Here is a 26,383-nt window from a genome sequence, read left to right as displayed (position 1 = left end):
GAGGGATAGATTTGCGGCCTATTTTAACTGTTGACCTCAGAGGGTGTTGCTGGTAATCTGGCAATGGATTAGAAAGAAGTTCATCAAGTTGAACGTTGGGTCGCTCTTTAGCCATTATGTAGTTGTGGAGAACCACACACGCCTTGACCACCTCATCCACTGTTTCAATTTTTAGATAAAATGGCACATTTTGCAAACAGCAATTAGAGACTAGGATACCAAAGGCGCACTCCACTGTTCTTCTTGCCCCGGACAGTCTGTAGTTAAAAATCCTTTTAGAATGGTCCAAGTAACGACTAGAATATGGTTTAATGAGATTAGCGCACATCTGAAAGGCCTCATCCCCAACCACAACAAACGGCATTGCAGGTCCTTCAGTGTTGGGAAGTGGTTGTGGCTGAAGAAAATTGAAATTATTCAGATATAATCGCTGGCCCATGTCTGAGTCTTTAAATATTCTCGAATCATTAGCACGTCCAAATGATCCAATGTCCACGGCCACAAAGCTGCAGTCCGCACCAGCAATGGCCATGAGCACTATAGAAAAATATTTCTTATAATTGAAGTACTGAGATCCAGTTCTTACCGGTTTGGTAATCCGGATATGTTTGCCATCTACTGCTCCAATACAGTTGGGAAAAATCACAAAATTCTTGGAATTTGGCAGCTTTGTCCTTCCATATTTCCGGGGTGGGTATTGGTAAAAATTCATCACGAAGAACGTCCCACAAAGCCCGGCAGGTGTCTGCAACAATCCCAGAAAGTGTTGAAAATCCTATCCGGTATTGAAAATGGAGCAATGTTAATGTCTCTCCAGTAGCCAGAAATCTAATAAAAAGCAAAATAAAAAAATAAGTAAATTGCCAAACAATAATAATTATCAGAGGCATTTAGTTTGAAATATTACGTACCATAGTGTCACCAACAGACGTTCCTCAGCAGGAATCGCTCTCCGGAGCTGGGTATCCTGCCTGGTGATGGCTCCTTCAACGCGTCGAAGCAAATAATAAAAACTGTCTTGACACATCCTCGTGTAGTCATAATATTTGTCTGGATTGTTATTTAGCTCGGTGAATAAGGAGTGGTAAGCTCCAAAGCTCTCCCTGACTTCCACAATAGGGTGTCGCCAAAATCGCCTACGCCGGCTTCTCCGTCTTTTTCTCTTCTGTTCTTCATCACAAGCTACTACAAAAGCAAAAAACAAGCCAAGATCCAAATCAAGATTGCGGTACAAACTGTCCATTTGAAGATCCATCTTGACGCAGGAGACAGGAGCAAAATGGGAGGATTTCTTCTCTGCAGTGGTATATTTACAGTAATCTCATGAGACCCGCCCACTTGTGTCCCGTTGGTTGTGTTTTCATTGAACTTCACATCTGTCCTTTTTTCTTTCTTTGATCGCATGCGCATAAAAATGCAAACGAATGCAAAAACTGCATAAGAACGCGTGTAAACGCAGCGCTTTTAAGCGCATGCGTCGGAAAAAAGATGCATTGTCATGCATTTTTCACGTGTTTTTCGGTGCGCATGAAACGCAGCGCACAAAAACGCTAATGTGAAACCACCCATACAGGGGCTCAAGGCTACAAAACATTACGCAGGGACTGGAGGTCATCTACCAACTTACTGGGGATGGCCATACACCATACAGGGACTGGAGGTCAAACACCAACACAAAGGGGCTGGAGGGTAGACCAGGAAGAGAAATGAAATGGGCCATCTTTGAGAATCGGTCTGCAACCACCAGGATCACAGTACAACCAGAGGAACGAGGCAAATTGGTAATGAAATCCATGGCTATGTACTGCCATGGAACTGAAGGTACAGGAAGTGGGAGCAGAAGACAGGAGGGTGGTTGTCTGGGTACCTTGTTCCGGGCGCAGGAAGGACAAGAAGCTACTAAGTCTTTGACATCCTGGGAAAGGGATGGCCACCAATAGTAGCGGGAAATTAGGGAAAGTGTCTTCTTGACACCAAAGTGGCCGGCAATCTTGGATGAATGTCCCCACTTTAACACTCGTTTTTGGTTGTTCTCAGCCACAAAAGGTTCTTCCCGGAGGTAAGGAGGTTAAACTTGACAGGAGCCACGGTAATTACCTTGGACTGGTTGATGGTATGAGAAGGTTCCTCTTCAGTATCAGTCGACTGGAAAGATCTTGATAATGCACCCGCTTTAACGTTTTTATCGCTGGGCCGAAAATGGAGTTAAAAGTCAAAGCGGGCGAAGACCACCTGGCTTGCTGGCGATTGAGCCTTTGTGCAGACTGGTTCTTATGGTCTATGAAGGTCTTGAACAGATGTATTTCACCTTCCAGTAAGTATCTCCATTCCTCCAAGGCCAACAGCTCTTTATCGCCAAAGGAGTAATTCCGCTCAGTCAGGAAGAATACTTTAGAAAAGAAGCCACGACTTCCTGTTCTGGCGCCGCCATGTGCAGACACATGTGAGGGAGCTCCTGCTGAGCACCGCAAATACTCTGCATTTACACAGAGCCCTGACTCACAAAAGGTACTGGGATAATTGTGAGACCATCTGGGACCGTCCAAAACATGGATCGGTTTGTCACGAGAGGCACAGGGAAAGAGTAGAGGGAGGAGGAGGTCGGAGGAGGCCTGCAGAGTGGGAGCACAGTAATGGCGACGGAGACACAGGCACAAACAGGGCAAGCACATGAGGAGATGGAGCGGGAGGAGGAAGCCCCAGAGAAAGAAGGAAATTTCAGCCAGGGGGAGACAGTGGAGGCAAGAGGCACACTGGAAACGCAGCTACATGCTCATGGCTCATTAAACTTTAAACAGCTAGCAAAAGAAATGGCATCATACCTTGCTGAAGACTTAAAGCAGGCAGTGGCTGACATGATCCAATCTACCACTAAAGAGCTGCAAAGCAAGATGACTCATCAGGAGCAGAAACTGCAGGAAGCCAAGCAGAGAATTTCTGAAGTGGAGGACAAAGTTATTCAGCTAGAAAAACAAGTCAGTGACTTAAAGAAACAAGCCTCCTACACTGTGGATAAACTAGAGGATCTGGTGAACAGGTCCCGCAGAAGCAATCTGAAAATGATAGGCCTCCCAGAGACAATAAACACACAGCAGCTAAATGATATCTATGAGGTGGAATTGCCAAAAGCACTGGGACTGTCCTATAACTGTAGAGTGGAGCGTGCACACAGGGTAGGCCCCCCCAGAGAGGTCTCTGAGACTGAGAGGGGCAGGAATAAACAGAATAGCAAGGAAGCTCAGAGACCAGCCAGGCAGTGGCAAAGTACTTGAACTTTAAAGATAAGGAAGAAATACTCAGGGCTTATAATGGAAGAAGGCGACCACTGATAATTCAGGGACATAAATTCCTTTTATTTGGAGACTATTCAGCAGAGGTGACACGGAGAAGAAGGGCATTCAGCGAAGCATGCACTCTGTTGTTTAAACGCAACATCAGATTCCAGCTAAACTACCCAACAACGCTGCGTTTTAGGACAAGAGATGGTGTGATGAGGTCATTTACAGATCCCAAGGAGGCCATGAAAATTATATCCCAGCAGCAACCTTCATCTGGCCAACAATCACCGGAAAATACCAGCCCGCCGAGAAAGGAGACAGAGGGAGATGCTGAGGACGAGAGGGGGAGACCCTATCCGTATAGCCTGTGGTCGAATTTGCATTTGGAAGGAGATAGTGAAAGAGAGACAATGGCTAAGGAACAAAGAAACCCAATGATAAGGGCGTTCAGGAAGAACCAAACAAGACATAAGATCATTAGATCATTTAGTATTCTGAGATTGTGTCAAAATATATCCTGATGTCAGCATAAGTAAAAAGTATGACTGGAATACCTCACATGATAATATGAAAATGAAAGGGAGAAATTTTTGTGGTCCAGGTTGCGCTACAGAAAGACTATTTACACTCCCAATCACCTAAAATAGGAAGACGTACAGTAATAAGGGAGATCATCTGTGAACCACATGGTGGTGTACAAAACTTACAAATTTACAGGTATATTCACCCGACTGGGTCAATATCAGACAAAACTATGCATGTTCAAGGAAGACTACAGGACAGCTGGTCGAGAGATCCCCCCCTTCTCCTATGTCTTTTTTTTTTTCTTTTTTTTCCTATCTTACTTCTTTTCATAGGTTCTGTTGGACTGAATGGAGAATTTGGGGTGCTGATTTAATTGGTCTGCAAGCTGATCATACTGGCTGACGGCGAATTTGTGACTTCCAGGTTTATGGACATTGTGAGGTTTTCACAACAAAAAGATGTATATAAAGATGGGATAATGATGACCAGATGCGATGTATATACTAGGTAGAAGACAAGATCTTCATTGAATGCTGATGGAAGTATTGTGTGTTAAATTAAGATATCTTCCAGGGGGAAAGTATCATACAAATGGTAGGTTCACATTGGGAGATATTGCTTGGGAGGATGAAGGGGGTGGGAGTAAAGTATTTTTATACCTCTCTGACATCAAAAAGGAGAGATGGAGAAGGACTTTAAGATAATATGGTTGTGAATATTAAGATGTTAGGAAATTGATATGATAACAAGGGGAATAGATGTTGATCTAAGATTTCAGAGTTTCAAGGTTACATGAGGGTCAGGGCTCAAATAGAGAATGGATATAAAATAGGTACAACATGATAAATATGGGATAATAGGCGGGTGGGAAATTGTTTGTCTTTTTGTTTGGATAATGGCGGAAAAAAGAGGAGTCAACAAAGAGGTTGTTTTATGGAGAGAGGGTGAGATGAGAAGGGGGGAAAAAGGGAGGGAAGTTAAAGTTCATGAGTCCACTACTATTGTACTAATTAATTTATTACTGACTGAGATGACATTGACTGGCAGTCCATACCTGAGAGGGAGAAGCTTCACACGTCCTCGCAGAAGAAACCATTGTGCAATTAAAAATGGTTAGATTAATAACATGGAATATAAAAGGGTTGCGCTCACCACATAAAAGGATGATGATACTTCGTCACCTGAAAATATTGAAAGCAGATATTGCCTTGCTTCAGGAGACACACTTGGGTAAAGAAGACTTTTTTAGAATGAAGAAATTATGGGTGGGAGAAGTTTATGGTTCTAGCTCGGTAGACAGAAAAGCAGGAGTCCTAATACTTATATGGGTCGCCCTCCCAGGGCTGTGGGGTACTCGGTACTGGGCCGGTGTCAGGGGAATGTGTCACAGCAGCAGTGACCCGGTCCGTGGCCCTGGGCGCCCAAGTAATGGGGAATTGTAATGGTGGTTAATGGAATAGTTCGTGATGCCACCTGTGGTGTTTGGCAAGCAAGATGTTAAGCCAACGCTGCATGCAGATCCACTGGGACTGATGGTGTGTGCAGCATGGATGGTGACGCTGGGGGAGCAGGATTTGGTACCCAGATGTAGCAGTGCTGGCGGTGTTGGCGCGAGAATGAATGGAGGACACTCGAGCTTGTAGTTCCAAAGCTTTACTCACAGTCAGTGGTGCAGTCAGGTGCCTGCCCCCGCACCGTGTCCTCCGGGGCAGAGACTCAGCCAACCTCCAGGCAAGATAGGACTCTCCTTTCCCACACTCCGCCAACATGTACCTTCCTGAGCGACTCCTCCAATGCGCCTTTAGGTGTGAATCACTCCAGTACTTAGCTACCCTGAAGTGCCTCTTGTCCCGGGTTCCTAAGACCCTTACTTGTATGACAGACAGCTGTAGCCTGATCAGGGATCTCCTCTCGGGAGTCCCGGCTCTCTATCCGTGCTGCCTGCTGTTGTGTCCCAAGTCTATGATGAGAGTAGTGCATTTACAGCCAACTACTCCACCGGTGTCTGCTGCAGAACCAAAAGTGTCCATACAACCTCGGGGACCGGGCCCCGGCCTTGCGCTGAGAACCTATAGGCAGGGTTCCTCTTCCAACTCACAACTCCTCTCTGTTCTCTCCCCTTCGTTCCGTCCTTATCCTTCACTCTCTTATGGAAACTTAGGTTACAGTTCTACATCTTTCTCCTTCTCTTCTTCCCGTGCCAGCTAGCTCAGGTCACTGAGGTAGCTGCAGCACTCCTTCTTCTATCCCTCTTCTAGGGATCTCTCTCTCTTTCCCCAGACCAGTCCTCAGACTCTCCTGACTGACTGTCTTCCTCTCCGACTGACCTCCCAGACTGATCTGTAATTCTACACTTTCCCCATCTTTTATATATCTAACTCCACCCACCTCCCAGCACATCTCATGTTATGAAGCCAGGGTACCACCAGAGGTGCTCTGCTACCTTCTGAGCCAAGAGCCGCAATGTGGCCCTGCTGAACTATCCTGTTTGTGGGGTGCAGGTGTGGAGGGTGGTTGGGAGTTCCCACCTTACCTGGATGGTGGGATACTACACCTTAGGAGAAGGTGCAGTACCTCTATGGCAACCGAGCCTCAGGGGCACCACATACCCCTCCCGTTAAACACAGCACATCCGCGGGCTGCATGGTAAACAGAGTTGACAGCAAAGAAACATACAAATATTTTGTAATGCAAAACAAACTTTCTTATACTAAACTTCCTAGTATAGGAGGTACTCATTCTTGAATGTTACCAACAATTCTTATCTAACTATCTAAAATTTTAATTCTAGGTGCAATTCTCTGCAACACATTTCTTTATTACGTTTCCTTTCTCACATTTTCTACTTTCACTTTCTTTTGTGGACGCAAGACGCTGACCGCAGTTACCTGGTCTGTCACCTGTCACTTTCAGTTCTTTATTCACATTGCTCATCTCTATATCAAACATTCCTAATCTTCTATAAAAGCCATTTCTCAGTTACTATCACTAAAACACATTATTAAATACTTTATAATAAAACATTCAAAGATTCTTGTAAGTGCTGGACACCGCTCCCAGCCGGGATTTCTTGCAGTGTTCTTTGAGGTAGACATCATTCTTCGAAAAGTGTCCATGCAAAAACATTATCTTCGCAAAGTGTCTTTATGTAAACATATCTTCGCAAAGTGTCCTTATATAAAACCAAGAGAGAGCACCCAAAGGGGTGCAAACTATTTACAAGGAAGTTTGTGATACACTCCAAGTTCAAGATCACTGTAGTTCAATATCAAAAATAACACTGCCAATCAGGAACTAGGCAACATGACAAACAAAGAAAAAGGCACAACTGGTGCAACTAACCCTCCTGGGTAACGAGATTATTTTGTAGATGCTGTTAGTTTATCTTCTTTGGAAGAAGGCTGTACGGGGTGTCCTCTTGTACCTTTGGCTTGGCCTCCTTCCAGGGGAGAACCTCTCGATGATCTCTTTCCACTGCGGGGTTGGCAGGAGATGAATGTGTGGGGGACTGGTGCCAGGGCAGGTTGAACTGGTACCACTGCAGGAACATGAACCTTCTCTTTCAAGTATACTGCCAACAAGTCTTCAGGTATGCGGCAGATGTTGAGGGCATACCACCCGCGCAGCCCTTCATGCCGGGTGAAGGTCACGTGCTCCCCAGGCTGCAGGTCTCTATCTGGGTGCCCCTTCCTCAGGTGGGACTCGACATCCCTCCTGCTGAATAACAAGTCGCTGATCCTCTTGGGGTCTGCAATAAACCCAAATCCTTTCTCCTGGTTAACATTGAGGACCTGTCCCCATCCTGCAGAGTCCCGGGGACCATAATGTCCAGCTCGAGCCCTCTCCTTACGGTCCCTATCTGGGCCCAACACAGCCATCCTCTTCTGCTCCCTGGCCCGGTGCTCTGCTGCCAGCTGGCGTATTGTGGCCCGACAACGGTCCTGGCTCTCCTCCTCCCGGGACCTGCTTCTATCCACTGGGTCCCGTGGCACCACCGTTAGGGGTTCTGGCTTTTCCCTCGGGGACAGTCATCCCGGTCCCAGACCAGGTCTAGCATGACCTGGCCAGCCGCTGCTACTGCGGTACACCCCAGGGCCTTCCCAGGTGGAGGGACGTCTGACATACCTGGGGCCTCCGAGTGGTGCGGTCTCTGCTTCGGTGCAGGCTTGAGGGTTGGCCCGAATACCGGTGTTGAGGGAGTAGATGGTGGCTCCGGGTCCGCAGGGGTCTCCGCGGGGACCTGCGCAGCCGCGTCAGGTCCGTGCGGGAGCTCTGCTTCCACGCCCGGGTCCTCCAGTAACAGGTCCGTGCGGGAGCTCCGCTTCCACGCCCGGGTCCTCCGGTAACTCCTCCGGGCAGGTGGTACTCAGCCTTACGGTCAGGGTGGAAGTGTAAGTCAGCGCTGCCCGGGGGCAGTCCGGTGCCATAGCAGCAGGTACCGATGGAGAGGGTACCGCAGGCGTAGGCCTTGCTGGGGCACGCTGCCGTCTCCGCTTCTCTAAGGCTTCCTTTCTCAGCTGCAGATGGGTGGTCAGTTCCGTGATCTCGTCTTCTAACTGCTGGCAGTTCATTCCGGAATCAGGGTTGGAGCCGTCAGTCATGGTGCCGGGGATATTCCCTTCCCCGCGCTCCGCAGGCCTCCTTCCCTTGCTTCCGAAAATGGCATTCTTCTTCCTGCTCCGACCTCCTTCCCACCACTGGCTTCTTCTGCCCCTCCTTCCGGGGGCAGCGTCTTCTTCCAGTGCCTCCTTACCAAGACAGTATACGAACCCCTCGGGGGGTGGGCCACGAATCTGTCACATAGTAATTCAGGCAGGGAAGGCCCAATACTCTTCGCAGTCTTTTCTTAGGACCTCCCATCTCTTCACGCCCTTCTTCTCCGCGCCAGTGGCCATTTTTGAGATTCATGTCACAGTCTATTAAATTTGGTCTTCTGCACATTTTCAAAAGTTCAAGGTCCAAGGCACACAGAACCCGATGGCATCGGGTTTCGTCATCCTGTTTGTGACGCCAAAATTGGGTCGCCCTCCCAGGGCTGTGGGGTACTCGGTACCGGGCCGGTGTCAGGGGAATGTGTCACAGCAGCAGTGACCCGGTCCATGGCCCTGGGCGCCCAAGTAATGGGGAATTGTAATGGTGGTTAATGGAATAGTTCATGACGCCACCTGTGGTGTTTGGCAAGTAAGATGTTAAGCCAACGCTGCATGCAGATCCACTGGGACTGATGGTGTGTGCAGCATGGATGGTGAAGCTCCCCACAGGTGGAGCTGAAGTCCCAGGGCAGTGTAGATGAGGTGACGCTGGGGGAGCAGGATCTGGTACCAAGATGTAGCAGTGCTGGGAGTGTTGGCGCGAGAATGAATGGAGGACACTCGAGCTTGTAGTTCCAAAGCTTTACTCACAGTCAGTGGTGCAGTCAGGTGCCTGCCTCCGCACCGTGTCCTCCGGGGCAGAGACTCAGCCAACCTCCAGGCAAGATAGGACTCTCCTTTCCCACACTCCGCCAACATGTACCTTCCTGAACGACTCCTCCAATGCGCTGTAGCCTGATCAGGGATCTCCTCTCAGGAGTCCTGGCTCTCTATCCGTGTTGCTGTTGTGTCCCAAGTCTATGATGGGAGTAGTGCATTTACAGCCAACTACTCCACTGGTGTCTGCTGCAGAACCATAAGTGTCCATACAACCTCAGGGACCGGGCCCCGGCCTTGCGCTGAGAACCTATAGGCAGGGTTCCTCTTCAAACCCACAACTCCTCTCTGTTCTCTCCCCTTCGTTACTTCCTTATCCTTCACTCTCTTATGGAAACTTAGGTTACAGTTCTACATCTTTCTCCTTCTTCTTTCCTTCCCGTGCCAGCTAGCTCAGGTCACTGAGGTAGTTGCAGCACTCCTTCTATCCGTCTTCTAGGGATCTCTCTCTCTTTCCCTAGACCAGTCCTCAGACTCTCCTGACTGACTGTTTTCCTCTCCGACTGACCTCCCAGACTGATCTGTAATTCTACACTTTCCCCATCTTTTATTTATCTAACTCCACCCACCTCCCAGCACATCTCGTGTTACAAAGCCAGGGTACCACCAGAGGTGCTCTGCTTCCTTCTGAGCCAAGAGCCGCAATGTGGCCCTGCTGAACTATCCTGTGTGTGGGGTGCAGGTGTGGAGCGTGGTTGGGAGTTCCCACCTTACCTGGATGGTAGGATACTACACCTTAGGAGAAGGTGCAGTACCTCTGTGGCGACCAAGCCTCAGGGGCGCCACATATACATAAAGCATTGGCACACAGTTTCATCCGTAGAAATGGACCAGGAGGGTAGGGTAATCCGTTTGAAATTAGAGATAAATAATGAAAGTATTACCCTGTACAATATATATGCCCCGAACATAAATCAAAAGAAATTTTTTATGTCCTTACAGAACAAAATACTGACTGACAGTGGTAACAACATAATCATAGGAGGAGATTGTAATGAGGTGCTTAAGGAGGAAGAGGACAGAAAAGGGAGCTTAAGATTAAATCCAGGAGAAGGGAAGAGATATAGGGGGAAAAAAGGTTATTTGGAAGATATGATATCGAATTGGCAGCTGAAAAATGCGTGGAGAACGTCACAACCTATGGATCGGGAATTTTCACATTACTCTCATGCACACAAGACATGGTCGAGATAGACATGTTCTTTGTGTCAGATAAGATGCTACACAAAATGTGTGATGTCAATATTGAGGACATGGTGATATCTGATCATAGTCCTATATCTCTAGACTTAGCTGACGCACATCAGAAAGGGACGGACTATTTATGGCTATTTCCAGGAAACAAGACAAAAGAGCAAGATTTTGTGAAACGGATGGGGGAATGGTGGACAGAGTTTGCAATGTATAATGAGGAGCACAAATCTAACCCTAGGCTATATTGGGAAACAGCAAAGGTGGTGATAAGGGGAAACATCCTGGCTAAAAAGCCCTTTTACATTTAGCGATGCACCAGCGATCCGACCAGCGATATGACCCGGTCAGGATTGCTGGTGCATCGCTATATGATCGCTAGTGAGCTTTCACACAGAAAGACCTCACAGCGATGCAGCAGCGACGCAGCGCACGATACTCACCTTTCACACTCAGCAATCCAGACATCCTCCCGCCCGCCTCCACGCATCGCTCGTCGTCACAGCAGGATGCCTCAGCAGGAAGCAGACGACTAGAAATGGAGCCGCCCCATCTCGCGCGATCAGCGATAACCAACGGGGGAGCCGGTCGGAGGTAAGTATCACACATAGCGATATCACTAGCAATATCGCTATAACGTCACAAAACCAGTGACGTTTTAGCGATATTGCTAGCGATATCGCTATGTGTAAAACCCACTTTACACGCAGAGAATAAAAAAAAGAATAAAAGAGGAGTACTTAGCATCAAGCATCAAAGTTAGGAGCCCTATACAAAATATAAGAACTCACTACTGGATGAGGATAAAGATAAATGGATGCGGGCCAAAAAAAATTTTGAAGAATAGGCCGAAAAAAGAGAGCAATTATATAGAAATCACTGGGAGGTAGAATTAAATATGTATGGTGACATAGCAGGGAGAATACTGGCTAATTTGGCTAGGGGAAGATATGTGGGTACATCTATAATGGCAATTAGAGATAAAAAAGGGCAACGACTGACTAATCCCAAAGATATAAACAGAGTGCTGGGCAAATTCTATGCTAGGTTATACAAGGATGAGGATCATCAAGATGTAGCGGGGGAGACATGGCTGGGTAGAGTTGATATCCCTAAACTGACGGAGGAGGAATTACAGGATTTAAATGTTTGCATCACGGAGGAAGAAATTAGTATGGCAATAAAAGGACTGGGGGCCAATAAGGCTCCAGGGCCCGATGGATTTAATGGTTCATTTTATAAGGCGCTGAGTGAGAAAATAGCTTCCCCTTGCAAAATGTGATTACATAAATCTTTAAGCATGGGAACTATGTCAGAAGGGATGAATACGGCCTACATAAAGCTTCTCCCAAAGGGAGGGAAGGCTTTGGAAGACTCTTCAGGATATAGACCGATATCATTAAAAAAATCAAGATCTTAAACTTATCTCAAAAATAATGGCAGACAGGCTGGCTAGGATACTGCCTAGATTGATATCAAAGCAACAAACAGGTTGTGTGAAGGGAAGATCAGCTGTTACTAAAATAAGGAAAGCCATGTTATTGCTAGACAAGATTAGAGGGAAGCATTTGGATAAGGGAGAGGATCCAGCTATGGTCACACTGGACGCAGAAAAAGCGTTTGATAATGTGAGGTGGCCATGGCTGGATCAAGTGTTGGATAAAATAAATCTGGTAGGTTCGTTTAGACAATTTTTGGCGGTACTATATCAGAATCCCAAAGCAAGGGTATACACGCCGGGGTTTCTCTCAGATGCCTTCGAGCTGAAAAAGGGAACGAGGCAGGGGTGCCGGCTGTCCCCCTTACTGTTTAATTTGGCGATAGAACCTATGTCAAGATATTTAAGTGATTGCAGTTCCTACAAAGGGATAAAGGTGGGAAATGAGACCGTAAAAAATGCCCTATTTGCAGATGACATAATTCTGTTCGTGAACAACCCAGAGGAAGATCTCCCTATGTTGCTGCTTGAAATAGAAAAGTTTGGAAAATTCTCGGGCTTTCGTTTAAATAAGTCTAAATGTGAGATTCTGTTCATGAGGAGTGAGGTAAAACATGGCCAGGAGATGGGTATCCCGAAAGCGACAACATCTATAAAGTACTTGGGTATTTATTTGGGGAGAACGCCGAAACAGAGTTATGATCTCAATTATAAGCCTATCATAGACAAAATAGAGAAGGAGTTGGAGAGGTGGGGAAATTTACCCCTCTCGCTGCTGGGTCGCTGCCACCTAATCAAGATGACAAGCTTTGCGAGATTACTGTACCCAATGCAAACTATCCCAATGTTAATTCGTCACGCAGATGTTCTCAGACTAAACAGGGCCTTTTCTAAATTCATCTGGAGGGGTAAAAGGGCGAGATTGGCTATAAGAACTCTAATGCACACAAAGGAGGGAGGGGGAGTGGGATTGCCAAATATTAGGGGATATAATTTATCGTGTTTAATGAGGAATGTAATAGATTGGATTAAAAATACAGGGCGATATACTGACTACAAATTGGAAACGGAATTTTGTGATTTGTGGGACCTGATTGCGCTGCTACATACGCCGCTGTCACACATACCGCCAAACATTAAATACTCGGTAATATGTAAAGATACCATTGCCACATGGAAGGCAGTAAGAAAAAAACTAAAAATGTCATGGAGAGTGTCGAAACACCTGAATCCTTGGGCATTTCCTGCCTTTAGATTAGGAAGAGAAAATAAATTATACACAGAGTGTTTGGGGAAAGATATACAGACGTTAGGGGACTTACTACATCTACAAGAAGGCCGCTGGTTGACGGGATTGGAAGTGATAGACAAATTTGAGCTGCCGAGATTTCATTTGATGTTATATAGTCAATTAAAGCATTATGTATTAGACCTCCTTCAGGATGTGAGGAAGGAAATAGATTCAGAAATATGGGAGGACTTGGTTACCAAAGACATTGGAGAAATATCTATCACCTCAATATATGGGATGCTGAGGGACATATTACGCCCTTCAGGGAAGGGCAAAATATTTCACAAATGGGAAAAACATATACATGATGAAGAACTTGAGCATAAGATTCTGCTGGGCTTGGAATTGGTAAGAAAGCATATCATCAATGAACAATGAAGAGATAGTCAGTTCAGAATAATGCATAAAACCATATGTGGCTTCAATATACCTCTGACTCCGCAGAATCCTGATAGGCAGACAAGTTGCCCAAAATGTACAATGCCCAAAACAGACACAGAACATGGATTGTGGTCATGTCCCAGGACACAAGAACTCTGGTTAAAAGTCCAGGATATGTATCTGAAGTTATGTGGGATATGGGTAGGAGTAGATCCATTATGTTGGTTATTTCACTTTACGATGGGTAAAACAAGAGGGGGATGGCTACATGACTTGTTACACACCATTACAATGGTGACAAAATGTCTAATTCTGCAACACTGGCTAGCTAAAACACTCCCAAGGATAAAGGAGATCAAGGAAGGTTTAACATCGGTCTTACTTTTGGAAAAAAGAGAAACAGAAAGCAATAAAGATAAAATGAAGAAAATTAAAAAAAAAAAAATGGAGAGTTTATAGAAAGGTCACTGACCACCAGAGAAATTCAAGACTTGATGAGCGCCTTTGTGGATTCGGATTTGTATCTATTAGAGGATTTGAATGGTAACCTGGGTAAACTGAAATGTGTTATATGAGCTATATGGAGGATAAGGAGGAGCTGGAGATAAGGTGTCTGATTTCAGTCAATGTAATCTATGAAAATGTGGACGTAAGGGGGTTTAATAATTTTATATTTGTTAAGTTTATTTTTGCTTCTATTCTGGCTTAAGTGATAAGCATGTTTAAAATATGTTCTTTGTAACAATTCAATGCAACGGTTATAACTTGTAATACGCAACTTCATTACAAAATCAATAAAAATGATGTTTCAAAAAAAAAAAAAGAAAAGAAGCCACAGGTGACTAGGCGTCCAGAAGAAGACTTCTGCAGAAGGACTGCGCCGACCCCGGTAGAGGATGCGTCCACCTCGAGAGTGAAAGGTTTACTAAACTCAGGACGATGAAGCGCTAAAGCAGAGGCAAAGGTTTGTTTCGAGGACTGGAAAGCGTCTTCTGCCTCAGGGGTCCAAGCATTTGGGTTTGCGGATAAGGGAGGAGATAGGGCGAATCAACGAAGAGAAATGGGGAACGAACTGCCGATAGTAGTTCGCAAAGCCAAGGAAGTGTTGGATTCACCCCATGGGGCAGTGGCCAATCGAGAACGGCAGACACTTTCGCCGGGTCCATACGTAGACCAGAGTCAGAGATAATGTATCCCAAGAATGGCAGGGACGTCTGTTCGAAGACACATTTCTCGAGCTTGGCATAAAGGCCCTCAAGCGCAAGAGGATTTGGTGCACGCTTTTTCTGTGAGCAGACAGATCAGGAGAAAAAAAATGAGGATATTGTCCAGGTAGACTACCACTTAGGAGTACAGCATATCCCGGAAGACATCGTTCATGAACTCCTGGAATACCCCTGGAGCATTGCAGAGGCCGAAGGGCATGACCAAGTACTCGTAGTGACCGTCTCAATTGTTAAAGGCGGACTTCCACTCGTCACCGGCACGAATGCGGATCAAGTTGTAGGCCCCACAAAGATTCAGCTTGGTGAAAATTCGTGCTCCTCTTAGCAGGTCAAAGAGCTCCAGGATCAGTGGCAGTGGGTACTTGTTCTTGATCATGATGTTGTTCAGCCCTCGGTAGTCTATGCAGGGACGGAGGGAGCCGTCCTTTTTGACAAAGAAGAATCCTGCTCCTGCGGGTGAGGAGGACTTATGAATGAAACCTCTGGCAAGATTCTCTTGGATATACTCCGACATTGCTTGGGTCTTGGCAGGAGATAGCGGGTATATTCTACCCCTGGGTGGGCTAGAACCAGGAACGAGATCAACCGGACAGTCGCATGGTCGATGTGGAGGCAGAGTCTCGGCCTCCTTTTTGTCAAAGTGATCTGCAAAAGACCAGTAAGTCGATGGCAGACCTGTAGGTACCGAGGACGGAGAGGCGGAATTCATCAGATGGACGAATAGTAGGCACTTCTTCTGACAGGATGGTCTCCAACGAAGTATATTGCCCGACCCCCAGTCCAGAGTTGGGACATGAGTCCGTAACCAAGGGAGACCAAGAAGAAGCCGGTGAGACATAGAGGACAAAACGTGGAAAGAGATTTTCTCTCGGTGCAGGTCTCCAATCTGTATCTCGATTTCTTCGGTGCTGTGGGTAACGGTCTCCTGCAAGAGTTTACCATTGACTGAAGCAATCATCCGAGGAGTCTCCAGGGATCTGACAGGAATCTGGTATTTTTTAACCGCCTCGAGCCTAATAAAGTTCCCTGCTGCGCCTGAGTCTATATAAGCCTCTCCAGAAAAATGCTTAGAGTCCAAATTCAACAAAACAGACACGATCAGGGGAGGAGAGGAATCACATATACCTAGGGAGCCCTCTCCTACCACTCTTAGGCGGAGAAGTTTCCCAGATTCTCAGAAAAGGAGCGAAGGAGATGGGAGGGACTCTCTGAGTTTAAAAAGAGTCCTTGTGTAAGTCTCTCCTTGCGACGCCGTTTGGCCATCTTGAAACGGTCCACCAGCATAGGCTCAGAAGCGGGGACCACAGGAGAAGGCGCGGGTCGTGAGTGGGGAGGACTGCAAGTAGACGGAAAGGGACGAGGAGGTCTTCTCTCTCTGGCTGCCTCACGGGTACGCTCTTGGAAGCGCAGGTCAATGCATGTCGCAAGAGAGATCAGATCCTCTAAAGAGGTAGGGGTATCCCGACCCACCAGTTCGTCTTTAATCCAACCGGACAGGCCATGCCAGAAGGCCCCAACCGAGTTTGGCGGACAAGGTGCGAAATCCGATGGCATATTGTCCTACCGATAGAGTGCCCTGATGGAGGTTAAAGAGGGACTCGGTGGTGGAAGCCAGACGACCCGGCTCATTGAACACCTTGCGGAATGTGTCCAAAAAGGTGGGCAGCTGAGAGATGAGTGGGTCATCACGCTCCCAGAGGGGTTTCACACATGCTAACGCCTCCCCTTCTAAGTGAGAAACTAAAGGCTATTTTAGCGCGATATGTGAGGTAGTGTAGCAGCAAGATCTCAAAATGTAACCGGCATTGGTTCAAAAAACCCTGACACAACTTGGGGTGACCACTATATCGGGGTAATTTGCATAAACGGGGCAACGGGTGCAAGACCGAGGCTTGGGCAGAAACAGAGGCAACAGATTGTAGGGAAAGGAGCCGGTTATGTACCGACGCCATATAGTTGAGGATATGGGCCTGGGTGAGCTCTTGTTGGAGACTGGCCAACTGGGAAGCATTACCGGGGTCAGAGGACTGTAAGGCCGACTGACGGGACTCCATGGATTTCAAAAAGGACATAATCCTAGTAAGGTTCTCCAGTAGGAACAGCAGTTCCTTTTGTGGGGTCCATGGCCTGATTATACAGTGACGACTCCTGGAGTGGACCCTCTGGGTCATGGCACCAACCCTTCCAGGGCGAGCTGACCTAGTGAGGACCACCCCTATACAGGGAGTGTCAGGGGCAAGCCCAAGAGGGTTATGTACCACAACTGCTGGCACCAGATGGCCGGCTCACAGGAGACACGAGTGAGTGTGTCTAGCAACAGGGAATGTGCAAGGCAGTTACACGAGAGTACGTATGATGTGCACAGACATGCATGCCCGGGTGCGAGCAAAGCAGGGCATGTGCAAAGGAGCATGCCTGAGTAGCTGGGAAGCACGCCTGAGTGCAGAGTAAGACAGAGCGTGCGCAGAGGGCACGCCTGAGTGCAAGGCTAGACAGGTGTGCTGAGAAGCACTACAGGGCACAGAGCAGAGCGTATGAATGGAGCATGTGCTAGGAAGCACGGCAGGCAGAGAACAGGTACGGAGCACTAGGCAGAGTACACAAATACAGAGCACATCCAAGTAAGGACCAAGCAGACCAAGCAAGGAAGCACAACAATAATCAGGCACCTCCCATAGGAAGAGGTAGCCTGATATAGGGCAGGAGCACAGGGACTTCCGGGTCAGGCCCTCCAAGACCATAGAGAGGACAAGGCTGCAGCTAGAACCGAAAAGAGTGCACATGCGCACTAGCAATGTTGTGCAGCCATGGAACTAAGTAGGACAGGTGCGCGTGCGCACCCGACAAGACTTCCATAACAGCCGTGGCATTGGAAGTGGTGACTTCGGGCCCGAGGTCCCGCCCCTAGGTGAGAGCGGTGTGACAGACATTACAGCAGGGGATCACAGTGAAATATTTTACCTCACAAAATGTACCCTCTGCTATCTCCTGCTGTAATGTCAGTATTGTCTTTTGCTTCCTCCCCTGCCCAGGAGCTGTGGTATGTTCTGTACACGGTCAGACACAGGGGTGAGAGAGACAGAGCACAGGGGGAGACAGCTCAAACAGGACACCATATGAGGCGAGAACACAGCACAGGAAGGAGAGAGACAGCAGACAAGGGGGATAGCATATGGGGTAGACAGGTCAAAGAAGAGAGCACAGACGGGAGAAGTCAGCACATGGGGAAAGAGAGAGTGGATAGGTGTGTGAGCAAAGCCTGCCCCCATCGTGACATTACTGCCACCCTGATGCGATAGCATCGGGCCTCCATTTAGTTTATTAGTAATACCTTAAAATACAATCACAGAAGAAAAAAGCAATAAGGGAGATGCAACAGATAATATCCAGAAAAAAATGTAAACAAGATCATGAACCAGATATACTAAACAGTCCAAGAATAAATCCAAATCAATAAGGAATAGACACAAAAAAATTCCCCAATTAGTAACAAGTATAACAAGTGTGTAATCAGAATCTCAGTGTCATGCTGGCGCCTTGGCAGGTTGGCGCGAGCTAGGGGGTTGTGGCCCCACTTTGCCACAAAACAGACTACCCTGGAAGCGGTGTGACTAGGACAGCTACCTCAGTCTTTGCTGGAGCCTTTGATGGTGAGGTCAGGCTTGTGCGGCAGGTAGCTGCCAGGTGCCAATCCAAGTTGGGGTCTGGCTGTGGCTGCTGATCCCACTGGGGAACAGGACACTAGGACTGATGCGGGGGACAGGCACGACTGGCAGACAAGCAAGCGGGCACGGCCGAGACACTGGCAGGCAAGCACGACTAAGACACTGGCAGGCAAGCACGACTAAGACACTGGCAGGCAAGCACGACTAAGACACTGGCAGGCAGGCACAGCTGAGACACTGGCAGGCAGGCACGACTGAGACACTGGCAGGCAGGCACGACTGAGACACTGGCAGGCAGGCACGACTGAGACACTGGCAGGCAGGCACGACTGAGACACTGGCAGGCAGGCACGACTGAGACACTGGCAGGCAGGCACGACTGAGACACTGGCAGGCACGACTGAGACACTGGCAGGCAGGCACGACTGACTGGGAAGGCACAGGGACACGGACAAGGAGTGGTGTATGGAATAGGTAGAGGCCTGTTCACACAGGAGGTGCTGGTATTGGTACGGGAAGGATGGTAATATAGATGGGTATGAAGGAACAGGTTTGGAACTGTTCAGACTGCAGAAGAACCGCAATGCTGCAGTGAGGAGCTGCAGTTAGCAGCAAGAGGTTCTACAGCAGCAGAACAAAGCAGAACTGCAGGTGTGCGGAGCACCGGCAGAGCCGCAAGAGTGCGGAGCACAAGCAGAGCCACAAGAGTATGGAGCAGGCAGAGCCGCAAGCGTGCAGAGGATGGACAAAGCTGCAAGAGTACGGAGGAAGTGTTATGAATGAGCCACCGAGGAGGATGGCAGGAAGAGGCTAAGCCACCAGAAAACCAGAGAGGTTGGTAACTAAGCGGATTGCAGACCCCTGATTCTATCCACACAACTAGCAGTAGCCGTGGAACGTATCTACGATGCCCTAGATGCCTCGGCACAGCTGGAGAGCTAACTAAGCCTAAAGCAAGAAAGGTGAAATCTAAACTGCCCCGGAGCAGACCCCAAAAGAAATAGATAGCCCCCAAACATATATTGTCGGTGAGACAAGATGAAACACAAACGCAGGCAGAAAAATAGACTGAGCAAATAATGGGGCCAAACTGACTAGATAGGATAGGAAAGGAAAAACACTGTCTGCAATCACGCAAAAACCCTGAAAAATCAAACATGTTTGATGTACAAAAAAATACTGAAGTCACACGACTTCGCCCCCACTATATCAGCACTCCGGTATGAACTGGAAGCAAAGCAAAAGAGACCAATATTACAGGGGACTGAACAAACTGACACAGGCTGTAACATATGGAGCAGTGGTCCAGCACAGCCCCCAGAGGAGCAAGCTGAACCCACACAACAAGCAAATCTGGCCAGCTCCACTACCTCCAGTAACCACCGGAGGGAGCAGGGGGAGCTTCGGCTCAGAAGTCTGAGCTAGGGAACTCAACAGTACCCCCCTTGAGAAGGGGTCACCGAACCCTCATTCACGCCACCAGGCCGATCAGGATGGGCCCGATGAAAGGCACGAATCAATCTCTTGGCATGGATATCAGCAGCAGAGACCCAAGAGTAGTCCTCCTGGGATTCATCTTAGAAGTTCCCGGATCTCTTTGGGACATAACGGCTCCTGCACCAATCTCAGAAGCATCCATCTTCACCTGAAATGGGAGTGAGACATCAGGTTGCCGTAGAACCGGAGCAGAAGTGAATCTTCGCTTAAGCTCCTGAAATGCCGAGACTGCCTCTGGAGACCAATTCACTACATCCGCGCCCTTTTCAGTCAAATCAGTCAGTGGTTTAACAATAACAGAAAAATTACTTATAAATTTACGGTAGAAATTAGCAAAACCCAAAAACTTCTGGAGAGCCTTCAAAGAAGTGGGCTGAACCCAATCATAAATGGCCTGTACCTTGGCCGGGTCCATTTCAATAGCAGAAGGGGACAAAATGAATCCCAAAAACCAAATCCTCTGTACACCAAAGAGCCTCTTTGATCCCTTAACATACAGAGTATTCTCCCTCAAAATCCAGAATACAGTCCGGACATGTTCCACATGAGAATCCCAATCACTGGAAGAGATCAAAATATCATCCAGGTAAATGATCAAAAACTTATCCACAAAGTCACGGAAAATATCGTTCATAAAAGATTGGCAGACGGTAGGGGCATAAGTGAGCCCAAAAGGCATCACCAGGTACTCAAAATGTCCCTCCGGGGTATTAAACGCCGTCTTCCATTCATCCCCGTGCTTGATGTGAATAAGATTATACACCCCCCTGAGGTCAAGTTTGGTAAACCAACAGGCACTTTTAACGCTGGAAAATAAATCAGAAATCAGGGGTAACGGGTACTGATATTTAACAGTGATTTTGTTAAGGGAATGATAGTCAAAACATGGCCTTAATGAGCCATCTTTCTTGGCCACAAAAATAAAACCTGCACCTCAAGGTGAAGAGGTTGGTCTGATATGACCCTTCTCCAACGTCTCCTTGACATAAGATTGCATAGCATCATGTTCAGGTACCGATAAGTTGAAAAGTTGACCTTTGGGAAATTTAAAACTGGGGTTTATTCTCCGCCAAAGGAGTAGCATCAATACCCTTCAAAGGGATAGGAGTCCGCAGGGGTATCATGGGAAAACCACAACATTTGGCAAAGACAAAATCCATCAGATTCAAAGCTGCTCCTGAATCATCAAAAGCCTTAGCGGAAAATGTAGACAAGATGATCAAGGTAATCGCCAAAAGGAACTTAGGCTGTACACTGCCCACTGCAAATGCATGAGCAAAATGCTTTTCTCATTTAGGGCAGACAGAAATAGTATGAGAGGCGTCCCCACAAAAAAATTGTAGTTACTTACCGATGACGGTATTTCTCTGATCCCATGATGGCACCACGGAGAGAGAGGGATCCGCCCTCAGGGACAGGAAACCTACAGATGAAAAAGGCGGTACCTCTCTCCCACATCAGTTGGTTTACAGAGCATTACACAGAACTCTCAGCTGCAACTCAAACTGTTATAAAAAATCCAACATTAATCAAATTAAGCTTAACAAAGGCACAGCGTGGCTAAGTAGTAACACTAAGTAACTCACTCTTATGTGCACACCTGTGTGTGTGAAAGGGAGGGGATGTATGGGTGCCGTCATGGGATCAGAGAAATACCGTTATCGGTAAGTAACTACGATTTTCTCTTTCCCCCATGATGGCACCACGGAGAGAATTACAAAGATTGTACATCTAGGGAGGGACTACCGCCTCCAGAACCCTTTTCCCAAAGGTGAGATCTGAAGAGGAGGTCAAGTCTAGACGGTAATGTTTGAAAAATGTAGAGGGGGAAGACCAAGTGGCAGCTCTACATATCTGATCTACTGAAGCGCCGGCTTTCTCTGCCCAGGATGATGCCACTGCCCTGGTTGAATGGGCCCTTATGTCCTCTGGGATGGCCTCCCCGCAGGAGGAGTAGGGTAAGGTGATGGCTTCTCTTATCCATCTCGCCAGTGTGGACTTCGATGCCTTCTGCCCCTTCCAAGGACCCTGAAAACAGACAAACAGAGCCCTATCCTTCCTAAATTCCCTCGTGGTTGTCAAATATTGGACCAGGCATCTTTTTACATCTAAAGTGTGTAACATCTCTTCTGTTTTGTTTTTGGGATCGGGACAAAAAGAGGGTAGGGAGATTTCCTGAGTCCTATGAAAGTGTGACGACACTTTGGGGAGATACGCTGGATCAGTTCTAAGAATTACCCCATCATCCAGGATTTTGTGAAGGGTGAGTGGGCCGACAAAGCTTGTATGTCACTAACGCGGCGGGCAGAAGTTAAGGCCACTAGGATGGAGGTCTTAAGTGACAATATTTTTAAGGGAATTTCCGTTAGGGGTTCAAAGGGAGGTTTGGTTAGAGCATTTAGCACTAGGTTTAGATCCCAGGATGGGGTGGTATGTAGAGAGATCGGTCTAGATCTACTTGAGGCTCTAATGAGTCTCTTAACCCATCTATTTTTGGCTAGATCGTGGTTATACAAAGCTCCCAAGGCCGCCACCTGTACTTTTAATGTGCTGGTAGCTAACCCCTTCTCCAACCCCCTTTGTAGGAATTCCAGAATTTTAGCTACAGGAATTTCGCCCATTGGGTTGGAACCTGAAACTGATATGAATTTCTTCCACACCTTTCCATATGCTTTGGTGGTTACTGGCTTTCTACTCTGTAGTAGCGTGGTTACCAAGTTTGATGAGAAGCCGCTGATGCTTAGGAGCTCCCTCTCAAAAGCCAAGCTGTCAAGTGTAGGTTTTTTATGTGCGGGTGATAAACTGGACCCTGGCATAACAGGTCTGGATTTTCCGGTAGAACCCAGGGGTCTGTCACGGACATCCTTCTCAGCCAGGAGAACCAAATTCTCCGTGGCCAGAAGGGCGCTATTACCACTACTGTCGCCTTGTCCTCTCGTATTTTCCTCAGTACTAAGGGAATGAGAGATATTCGGGGGAAGGCGTAGGCCAGATGATAATCCCAGGGTATCGTGAAGGCATCTAGGGCTACTGGGCCCCCCCGGGGATCGATTGAGCAGAAGCTCTCCAGCTTCCGAGTCTGACTGTTCGCAAATAAGTCTCTCTCTGGTTGACCCCAGAGTTTCACGATCTGGTTGAAGACTAACCAGCTTAGTTCCCACTCCCCCTGTTTTAGACGTGTCCTGCTTAAAAAGTCTGCAGTTCGATTTTCTGAACCTTTTATGTGCAGAGCTGTCAGGGATTCTAGATTGTGTTCTGCCAGGTGGAAGATGGACTTTGTTAACTCCATTAGTGGTCGAGACCTGGTTTAGGTATGCTACCATTACCTGGTTGTCCGAGAAGACTCTCACGTGATGGGAACGTAGTGAATCTAGAAAATAAACGAGGGCTAGTTTCACTGCCAGCAGCTCTTTCATATTGGAGGAAGCGTACTCTCTTCCCTGATCCCAGGACCCCTGTGCCACCTGGTTGCCTAGATGTGCGCCCCACCCCCAAGGACTTGCGTCCGTGGTTAGGATCTTTGTTGTAGGCAATGCCCAAGGAACCCCCTTGGCTAGGTTGGCTGGAGCTGTCCACCATGTTAAGGAATGCCTTGTTTCTGGCGAGATGTTTAACTGCGTGTCTAAATTTCCGTGTAGGGAAAAGTCTGCATCTAATATTTCCCACTGCAAGCCCCGAGTATGGCTCTGGGCCCATTGGACGGCTGGCATGCAGGCTGTCATAGACCCCAACAGTGACATGGCTTTCCTCAGGGTGGTGTTCTGGGACGCTATCATTTGAGATGTCATTTGCGTCATTTTTTGAACCTTTGCCTTCGGAAGGTAACATTTCTGTGAGATTGAGTCCCGTGTCATTCCCAAATACTCTTGCACCAGACTTGGTACGAGTCTGGACTTGGGCAAGTTCAACATCCACCCTAGGCTCTGTAGTGACTTCATGACCAGGTCCAACTGCTGTTTGCAATGGTGAAAGGTGACCCCTATTATTAATAGATCGTCCAGGCACGGGACTATCAGAACATTTTGCTCTCTTATGTGGGCCATTACCTCTGACATTACCTTCCTAAATACCCTTGGAGCAATGGCTAGGCCGAAGGGAAGGGCTCTGAACTGATAATGCTTTAACCCCCCCTGAATCATCACCGCTACTCTGAGGTATTTCCTGTGATCCCTGTGAATAGGCACATGATAATATGCGTCTCTCAAGTCTAATACGGCCATAAAGCAAGCTGGGGGAAGCATTTTTATACAGGATTTTATTGTCTCCATTTTGAAGTGCTGCACTTCTAGATATTTGTTCAGCTTTTTGAGATTTATAATCACCCTCTACGAACCGTCTGGGGAGTAGAAGCCTTTGCCCCTGTCTTGGTAGGGGACTTCTTGCAATACGTTTTTGTCTCTTAGGATCGCTATTTCCTGTTGTAGGGCCAGCTGCTCTTGTGGTGTGCTTTGAGGGGTTATCACGAAGGAGTCATTTGGTTGGGAAATGAATGTTAGCCTCAGGCCTTCCTTTACTATGTCCAGTATCCAAGAACTTGCGGATATCTTTTCCCAGGCCTGGAGAAAGCAGGATAGTCTTCCCCCGACCTGGGAAGTACCTTCATTGTGGCTTTTTGTTGTCGGGGGTTTGTTAAACATAAAGCCCTTATTTTTATTTCTCCTATCCTCCCATCCTTCTTTGTTCCCTCTTGGGGGCTTTCGTCGCATGAACCTTCTGTTCCGAAAAGGCCGTTTGTATGCCTGACTGGGGAACCCGGGGAAAGATTTTTTCTTGTCCCCTGCCTTTTCCAGGATGTCATCTAGTGTTGGCCCAAATAAAAATTCCCCCTCGCACGGGATTGCACACAATTTGGTCTTTGTCTGTAACTCTCCCGGCCAGCATTTCAGCCATAAGGCGCGTCTTGCGGCATTTGAGAAGGCGGCTGTTCTGGCTGCCAGCCTGGTTGAGTCTACTGATGCATCCGCCAGGAAGGCTGCTGCCCCCCTCATCACAGAAACTGACCGCTGCATTGTATCTCTTGGGACTTTCCCCTTTATTTGTGACTCTAAGTGATCTAGCCAGACCATTAGGGCACGCACCGTGCACGTGGCTGCTATGGCTGGCTTTAGCCCCCTGCTGCCGACTCCCACGTATTTTTTAAAAAGGCTTCTGCTTTTTTGTCCATTGGGTCCCTCAGGGTTCCCATGTCCTCTAAGGGCAGGGCAAATTTTTTAGAAGCTTTTTGCAATTGCCACGTCTAATTTAGGAACTTTACTCCATGAGGCAGGTCGGGTCGTCGAAGGGGTATTTCCTCTTGGGAGTCAAGAGGACTTTTTTGTCTGTTTTTTCCATTCCCGTTTAATTAGGGAATGGATTTTCTCATTGACAGGAAAAGCTCTCCGTTTTTTTTGTTCCAGCCCACCAAACATCAGATCCTGGGCTGTTTTCTTAGGCCGTTCATCTACTAACCCCATCGTTGTCCTCACCGCTTTTACTAGGGTGTCTGTTTCCTCGATGGGGAAGCAGCTACGTCCCCCTTCTGAGGATGATGATGATGATTGGGAGGATGATGAGTTACTTGAATCCGACAGTTCGCTTTCTGACTCGCTAACACTGGACTCTGGCGACCTACGCCTGGACTTACGTTTCTTTTTTGAGGATCTAGCGCCCTTAAGGGCGTCTTCGACCTGGGTCCTTATCAGGGTTTTGAGATCTGAAGCAAATCTCGGGGATTCCTCCTGAATTGTTTGCTCTATGCATGCCGCACAAAGCTTTTTCTCCCATATAGGGAGTAGCTCCTCCGTGCATATGGCACATATCATGTGCTTAGACTTAGTCGTGCATTTACGCCCCTGAAAACAGAAATTAACAACCGCATATTAGCGAGCGGGCATTCACGGAGATCACTCACCCTCCTTATGGAACGAGAGATACCGTCTCAGGCGTAGGGATTATTTCCAGTGCCGAGTCCACGTCTGGCTGTGCCGCCATGGTGGATCTTTGGCTGCGCCGCGATCCTGCGTGACCATCGCTGCTGCGCTGCTGGGAAGAGTTGCGCTGACGCTGTGAATGTTGGCGCTGTTCCTGCGTTTGCCGCTGCCCCTGCTTCGGGGAACGCCGAGTCTCCTTTTGCTTTCCGTCCATGGCGACGCTCCTTTACCCCTTAATGGGTTTTTTTAAATGTGAGCGGTCCTTTTTTTTTTTTTCCCTTCTTCCCCGGCACCACCTCTCCCAGCGTTCCCTGCGCCCCCGGAAGTGGCTGCCCGCGCATGCGCGCTGCGGCCTCTCAGTGGTGCACTGCGGCCCCATCTATTTTGGCGCTTGCAACGGCATGCGCGTGCCATCTGCGCCCGGCCGTACCTTGCGCCTCATGGTAGCCGCCGCTGTCTCCGGGTCGCCCGGGCCTGTCCCCCATCGTCTGCGCCGCTCCAGCGCTGTAAGTAA

The sequence above is a fragment of the Dendrobates tinctorius genome, unplaced genomic scaffold (assembly GCF_039654945.1).
Source record: "Dendrobates tinctorius isolate UK_male_01 unplaced genomic scaffold, ASM3965494v1 ptg000019l, whole genome shotgun sequence".
Classification (NCBI taxonomy): Eukaryota; Metazoa; Chordata; class Amphibia; order Anura; family Dendrobatidae; genus Dendrobates; species Dendrobates tinctorius.
The sequence above is the reverse complement of the archived record's forward strand: the minus strand, read 5'-3'. Positions refer to the sequence as shown.